The sequence below is a fragment of the Acanthisitta chloris genome, unplaced genomic scaffold (genome assembly GCF_000695815.1).
Source record: "Acanthisitta chloris isolate BGI_N310 unplaced genomic scaffold, ASM69581v1 scaffold28943, whole genome shotgun sequence".
NCBI classification, from domain to species: domain Eukaryota; kingdom Metazoa; phylum Chordata; class Aves; order Passeriformes; family Acanthisittidae; genus Acanthisitta; species Acanthisitta chloris.
In genome coordinates, this window is record NW_008664729.1 from 2,281 (window position 1) to 9,799 (window position 7,519).

Sequence of the window (7,519 nt, forward strand, 5' to 3'; positions counted from 1 at the left end):
CTGTAAAATGTGCAAGAGAACAGCTCTCTTGGTGCCACGGTGCTTGTCTGAAGAGGAGCTCTTTCTGGCTCCGTTTGGATGCCGAGGGGCTGGAGTGGTTTGCTGCATTGTGCTTGTGGAAGAGCACTACTGCTGCATTATGCAATTAAGCAGCAACACCAGGAGAGCAGAAGGCAGGTTATCTTCCTGACAAGAGGATCCTTCTGAATTTGTCACATTCCCAAGATATATGCTTTTGCCCAGTGCAAAATGGAGCTTTCAAGCTCTAGGAAAGGATCCACTTGTACAGAGGGAAGAGTTGGACTCAGCACTAGTTTTACTCTTTGCTATGGTTTACAGTTTGTGCCTGGACTTGGCCCCTGAGCTTCTGTGTACTAGATGCTACTCAAGCTCATGCCAAAACAGCCTCTGCCTGAACTTGCAAGTCTTGTTAACAGTTTTAAACAGGGATGTTCTCCCTAGTCACGTCGATTTTTGCCGAAGGTTTTGAAGCACAGCAGTGTCTTACCTGAATTTAGGAAAGAAAAGGAGAAGCAGAGAGCACTTTTAATCTGAACTGCTCCTCCCTTAGATGTAAGGCTAGGGATGATTAGTTCTGCTCTACTTGGGTGCATCAAAGCTACTGATAAGCATCAAGTGATTGCTTTGTTTTGACGGTAATACCCTGCTCCAGGCCTTAAACCTTGCTCAGTGAAGGAAAGCCAGAGGGAATTAAAAGAAGAATCCATACCCTTGCAAGATATATTAGGCTGAGCTTGTGTGCAGAAATCCACTTGCTTTGGTGATGGCTCTTAGGAGATCCATGCCTGTGTGGAGGTTGCAGCATGCTGTTAACAGCTACTGCTGTCTCCTTCCTGCTTTCTGACCGTGTCCCTACAAATCCTGCAGAATTGGCTGCATGGGGCTTGCTTTCTGCTGATACTGAGGCTCTTAGGGCTGTCTCGAGTGATGAGCAAAGAAAAGAGCCTTTTCTCCCAATCCTGCTGGCAAAGTGGAATAAGCAAGTGATTCTTGCAGCTGTAAGGCTCAGAGTGCAGCTGACGCCCTGCTGGCTCAGCATCCCTTTGCTTCCCACAGTGACTAATCCCTAAATTACACTAGGGCTCCTCCAAGCTGAGAGCATGTAATGCTTGTTCTTCCAGGCCATGTTTCTGTGTAGCAGTAGAAGACAGTGCAAGGGGATGCAGCTGAATTCTGGGTTCTTGCACACCTCTGTGCTGTGTTGAGGTGGGAATGGACGTGGCTAATGTCATTCCTGGAGAGATTCTTGCTTTCCTGCTGGTCTCTTCGGGCTGCCCTGGAAGCTGTATGCAGATGAGTGAGTGGACACCTGTTTAACTGAGCCATAAGTGGTAGAGGCTGACATACACTTTATCTGAGGGATGGACCTGGCACTCACTGAGCATTTGAGGGGTAACTCCTGTCTGGAGCCCCAGAGTACCTATGGAAATTGGAAACAGAGAAAACCATGGTCTGCTGGAGCTGATAGCATGATATTGTACTTCAGTTACCTACCGGCTTCTAAACAGTTTCCTCTGAGTTATCCACCCAGGAAAATAGGGAGAAGGTTGTAGTACCCAGAACTGCTGGAGAAAAGAAGCTTGTTGTTTAGGCCTGCCCATTGCCCATGCAGATCTGTCTGAGCCTTTCACTGCCTGAGCCAGGACTGTAGTGAGGACAGCTCCAATGTGTGGGAGCCATCTGAGACTCCTTGGAAAGGAAGCTCAAGGTTTCAGTCATGTGTGGAGAACCACAGTGGAGTGAAGTGCTGATCCTTGGAAGGTATTATGGAGACAAGCCTAGAGGTGACTTGGCAGCTGAATTTCCCCTTGCTAACATATTTTTTTCTTTATCAATACTTGTTTTTCAAGCCATCAAACTAAAATGTGATACTAAATAAAACCAAGTATTCAGATATATGTGCTTCAGAGGAAAGAAGTGCCATGAGCTTCCAAGATGCTTTGTGGAAGGGAAAACTAGACATTCATGTGAATGAGAATCCTCTTGTGTTTCCCAGAACAGTTTGAGTTGGAAGGAACCTCTTAACATCACCTGGCCCAAGCTCCCTGCAGGAGCAGGCACATCTTTCAACTAGATTTGTCCAGGAACATTTCTGAACAGAAAGATGCAGGGTTCCCTGGCTGAGTGAGTAGTTGCTTGAATTAGGATTCTGAAAAGCATTTTTTCTGTCCTCTTGTAAAGCAAGAAGGTGCAAAGCTGCCTGCCTGCTCTTTTATGCCTCTTTGTGTTGAGGGACTTTGTGCCAGCATCAAATTTGTGTTTATTAATGAGCACTTCCTTGGACTTTGCTGTCTGGGCCAGAGCCACCATTAGCAGCTCTGTCTCAGGAATCTCTGCAATTCATGTGTATTGCTCCAGGCCACTGCAGTGTTGGACTGATGAGCTCATGGCTCCTTCTGGAACTGAAGTCACAAAGATATTATTTCTCCTAACAAAATGCTCTGTGTGTGCTAGTGCCAGCAAGAAATTTTATGCTGCTTTGGCTTCTATCCAGAGAAACTGGTCTGTGGTTTCCAGGAAATGAGAAATCAGACCTGGAGTGAAAATATGCTTTGGGAGTGGTGAGAGACACAGACCCTGTGCAGGTCTGTGTGAGGCTGATTCTGCTCTGATAACTCACAATGAGCATCAAAAAAAAAATCAAGAATGTCTATTCATTGACTCATTCTGTACCTCTACCCTACCTTGAGGCTTCTGCTGGAGGGGCATCCCTGTCCTTTAGACAACAAAGATCCTCAAGACCATCAACTCCAATCTAAGCCCTTTCTTGGCTGTAAAGCAGATAGTTGGAGCTGTGAGCATCCCTGGAAGTTCTGGGGTGATGGAAAGCAGGGCAAATATTTGAGTGACTTGTGAAATATAAGCAACCAGTATTGCTTATGTTGAGGTTGTTCTTCAGGCTTTGTGTGAAAAGTAATTAATCCTGCCCAGTATGTAGGAGGTTTTTTCCCCTTCCTTCTCTGGCTCCTCATGATGAAATGGCAAACTGAACTTAGCTCAGTAAGAAAAACTTCTCTGAGCTTGCAGCGTCTCCTACACCTTGACTTTGGCCCCAGAAAAGGCTCTTGGTCTCCAGCTGCTGATTCATTTCAGCAGTTGACTCAGTTCAGTACCTGAATGGGAACTGATCTGTGTTGTGGGTTTTTTGTCTCAGGTGCTTTTCTGTGTTCTAAAAACCTTTTCAACTTCATGTCTGCTAGTTTCATTTAGCACTTAAGGACATAACTTTGTTCTCTTTTAATTGCATTTGTGTGCATGTTCAAGGGGACACACTGGCAACATGAAGGTACAGTAGCCTAAGTAGAAAACACCCTGGACATGTCCAGATTTCTGATTGATATCAGCTGTAGAATTGCTTAACTGCACATCACTTTTTTTCCTTTTTATCTGAGAGAGAAACCATAGCAATGAGCTCTGTTCACATGCAGATAAACAGGTCTCAGTTCCTTCAAGCCTGAGACTCACCCTCCCTTAGAAACAAATATGAACCCAGATTAAAATCAGTGACCTCAAACAAATTTCCTGCTTGCTGATTCTTAAATATGATTAAAACTGACTTGAATGACTTTGGCTGCTTTGGGCCCACCCTGAGCATCTCTGGCAGTGCTGCTCAGCTCTGGCCAGGTGGTTGCTGTTGTCATGGCAGTGCACAGAGATGCTCTGGGCAAGAGGCAGAGCACCACGAGCCTCCTGACTCTTGCAACCACTAAGTTACAGCAGTGCAATCAGCAAGGTCAGTTTGGGAATGGGTATGAGCAGCTGGACATGAAGGTTGCTTTAGCTGACCCTGCTGCTGAACAAACCCAGCCCTGCACTGCTCCTCTGGGTAAGAGAGGTAAATCTTGTTAACCAGTGCAGCCTTGAAGAAAACTTTTGTCAGCGTGGAGTTCCACAAAGTCCAGAGGTGTATTGAGTGTGTAGAAATGTTTTGCTGGCAATCAGGGTGGAGTAGCATCCTAATGCTGTGTGTCAAACAATGGTGCACTCTGAATTCAATCTGTGCAGACTAGAAACATTAGCCTTCCCCCTTGTCTGAGAGCTTGGAAAAACAGGTTTCTTAGGAGCACAGCTCTGCCCTGCCAGTGCTGGAGGCTGAGAGTGAAGAGACTGGAGAGGCTTTCTGAAAGTCACCAAGGGTTTAATTGCAAGTGGGGTTACATTCTGGATATGCAAATAGGAGTCTAGATCCCCTGGAGTATGTTTAGGGCAGGGACGTGTGTGCAGGGTGACCCTGCCCTGTGGTTGTCAGCTCCAGCATCCCCTTGGCCCATGCAGAACATGTCTCTGTGCTAGCACAGGGCTGCAGGCCAATGTGTCAGAGCTCACAAATGCTGCTGCACCAGTGCACAAGGGCTTGCACCACTGCAGACTCAGAGCTTCAGGATCTCTGCAGGCAGAGGCCCCTGCCCAGCTCTACCTGTCCCTGTGCTTGCGTCCTGTGAGTGTGACCTGATTCCCAGGCCAGGTGGGTGGTCAATTGCTAGAATGAGACAAAGGATCACCCTGTGTTGCCTTGGCTGGTTAGAGGTCGAAAGGGAAGAGAATTCTTTCCTTTCTGGTGGACAGTGACTTCATTAGCTGTTTTCTACCTTTTCTCTTTTGGTGGTGTTTTGTTTGTGTTTCAGAACAAAGCTCTGGCTGTCAAGCAACTGAAACTTCTTATTTCTTTGTGTCTGTTGCCTTCTTGGCTTATGAGACGATCCATTCATTAAAATAAGCATTTTTGAGGCAAACTAAGAGACAAACAAAACAGTGGTATCTATTCAATTAGGTTCTTAGGCAGATGATGCAGCCTCATCAAAGCCCTAGGTGTAGGTGGAAGCTGCTGGTTTAGTGTCAGCTGCTGCCTGGGACCTGAGCAATGGCTGGTTCAACTCTTTTCAGGCAGCATTTCCAGAGTAAGATTCAGGGGCACATGTAGAGATGTTCTGTGATTCAGCTCCTATGCTAATTAAATTCCTGTTGCAGTTTCCCCTTTGCTGTGTTTGTACATCAGTTCTGGAGTACACAGTGTCTTTGTTCTGCCTTTGTCAAAACATATAGATAACAAGGAAGTTGTGTCCACAGCAGCAATGAACATGGCAGTGGGTTAAGAGGGAAAAACTTCTGGTGTCAGTGCTGATCTTTCTCAGAAACCAAAGTAAGGGATTGGCCACTGAACTTTGAGTCACTAGACCTGTATCCTCATGAAGGAGAATCACCTAAAGGCTGTGGAAATAAGCTGACTGTGGCACAATCTCTTTGGTGTGGCACATGACACTTGGCACTGCAAAATCCTGCTCCAGGAGAGGTGCTCCAGGGTGGTCCCATCATGCAAGGACTACAGCTCACTGCTTGGCTGTGAGGAGGCCTCAGAATCGAGAGAAAGGCTCAAAAGGCCTCTGTTTTGCTTGGTTCCCATTAAACTGCTGCTTCCATGTATTGTTTTCCTGTTGCAGCTGGAAAAATATTTCTATATGAAAAGAAGTGTTTCTTGCAACCTCCCTGTTCCTCCTGCACAGCTTGGCAGCCCAAAGCCTCACACTGTAGGTGTTTCTGCAGTGCTGAGTGCTAACTTCAAACACAGAATCAAAGGATTGCTGCGAAAATCAGAGCAGAAGAGGCAATGGGGATAAAATTGTGTGTTAAAACTGGGTGAGATCATGCAGAAGGTGGTTCGGAGATGGTTTCAGTGTCATGCCAGAGCATTTTGTCTCTGAAGGAAAACCTCTCCTAGCTGGTAGGGTCTAGCAGGGTTGGTCCCAGGTTCTCTGGAGATTACTGTGTAGTTTTGGCATCTCTCTGCTTCTCCAGCCCTTACTCTGCAGCGTTCAGAACATGGGGTCTCTGTCACAGTGTGATTTCCTCTGGAATTGCAGTCTGTGTGAAGTGGTTGGGATTGTCACTGCGAGGTGAGACAGAACAGTAACTCCAGTAGGAGCCAGGCTGTGGGAACACGAGGCTGAGTGACCTCCTAGGGCCCTGGGGTTATTCCTGTGCTCATGCAGGCATCCTTATCCTGCAGACCCTTTCATAAACTCGGTGTTCTCACAGTTCACTAGCTATTTTCCTTTCACTGTGACTGCTAAAAGGCCCTTTCAGAGACTTCTTTCTCTAGCAGTTACACTATTTGATGTTGAACAGGAGCTGTCCACTGTGTTCTCACCTACGTAGCTTCCCCAGGTTTGCTTCCACTTGACAAGCTTATAAAGCATAGCCATATCTCCGTGGGGCTCTGGTTTTGCTGAAGGAGTGCTCCCAGCTGCTTTGGATGCCCCACAGAGATGGGCAGGAGAGCAGTGCAGAGCCTGGCCCAGCCAGAGCACTGTGCTACCAGTCAGAGCTGCACTGGGAACAATGCTTTGGGGTGACAGAAGCTACTTCTGCACCATCTCCTCTTACTTCTTTGCCACAGAGGTTTTCCCAGTGTAGACTGTGGAAAAACGGGCTCTGATTACAGCCACAGCTCCTTGGATTGCAGTGCCCTGTTCTCTTGTGGTCAGCTGAGTCCTATATGCTGTGATTTCACCTGGTTTTACTCCCAGAGGCATATTTCGGTGTGAAGCTGTATTTTTAGTCTGTAAATAATATAGGTGGGATGCCATGCAGTGCTGGTGGGAGATTTTCTTTGTGGCACAAGGTTTGGTTTGTTATACCCAACCCTTGTGTGCCTTTGCTGCAGGGCAGAAGCTGAGGGGGTGCTGTGTGGTGCCAGCTTGGCAGGGAGCATGTGGGATGAGATTGGCACCGTGGGGAGATGGGAGGCACCGTGGCACTCCACGTCTGCCAGACTTCTGGGAAACCTTATAGTTAGTGAAGCAATACTGGAATTTAAGCATTTGTCTTTTTTGGGAGCCCTGCTGCATGGGCACAGGTTAAACAGGGTCCCTGTTTCAAGCTGTCAGCTGCTGCAGGAAGCTAAGGCACAAGTTTTACAGATTTTTCAGCCATCAAGGTTGCAAAGGTTGTATTTGAGGGATTTTGGTCATCGACACCTTGGAGAGGTGTACTTGGCTCTGTCTTTTCTTGACGGGTGCCGACAATGGTCATTGCTCTGTCCTGACCTCCTTTCAGAAAGGCTTTGTTTGGGACATGCCATGACCCAGTTGTTAGTCTACACATTGTTATTTGGTGGGGAGAGTTTGGGCTGGGAGAAATTCTTGGCTGCAGGAAACTTCTGTTTCTGAAACTTCTTTTGTTTCAAATCACGACGCAACAGGCCAACACTTGTGTGTGGTGTGTTGAGGTGAAACAGTGTCAGCCACACACGGGAGAAAGTTGAGCACTGCAGCATCAATACAATAATGTTGCAACAAGAAGTCAATGTGGAAATTAATTTATAAGTATGTTGGAACTAATCAAAATGTTTTCCTGTAACTTTATATTTGTTTTGTTAACGCACTGACATAAATTGGACAAGTTCCTGCAAAACACTTAATTCTGGACAAATTATTTCCTCTCAGCAAAGCCATGTCACTTCTTTTCAACCAGAGTGCTCATAGTTCAGGGGGTGCAGGTG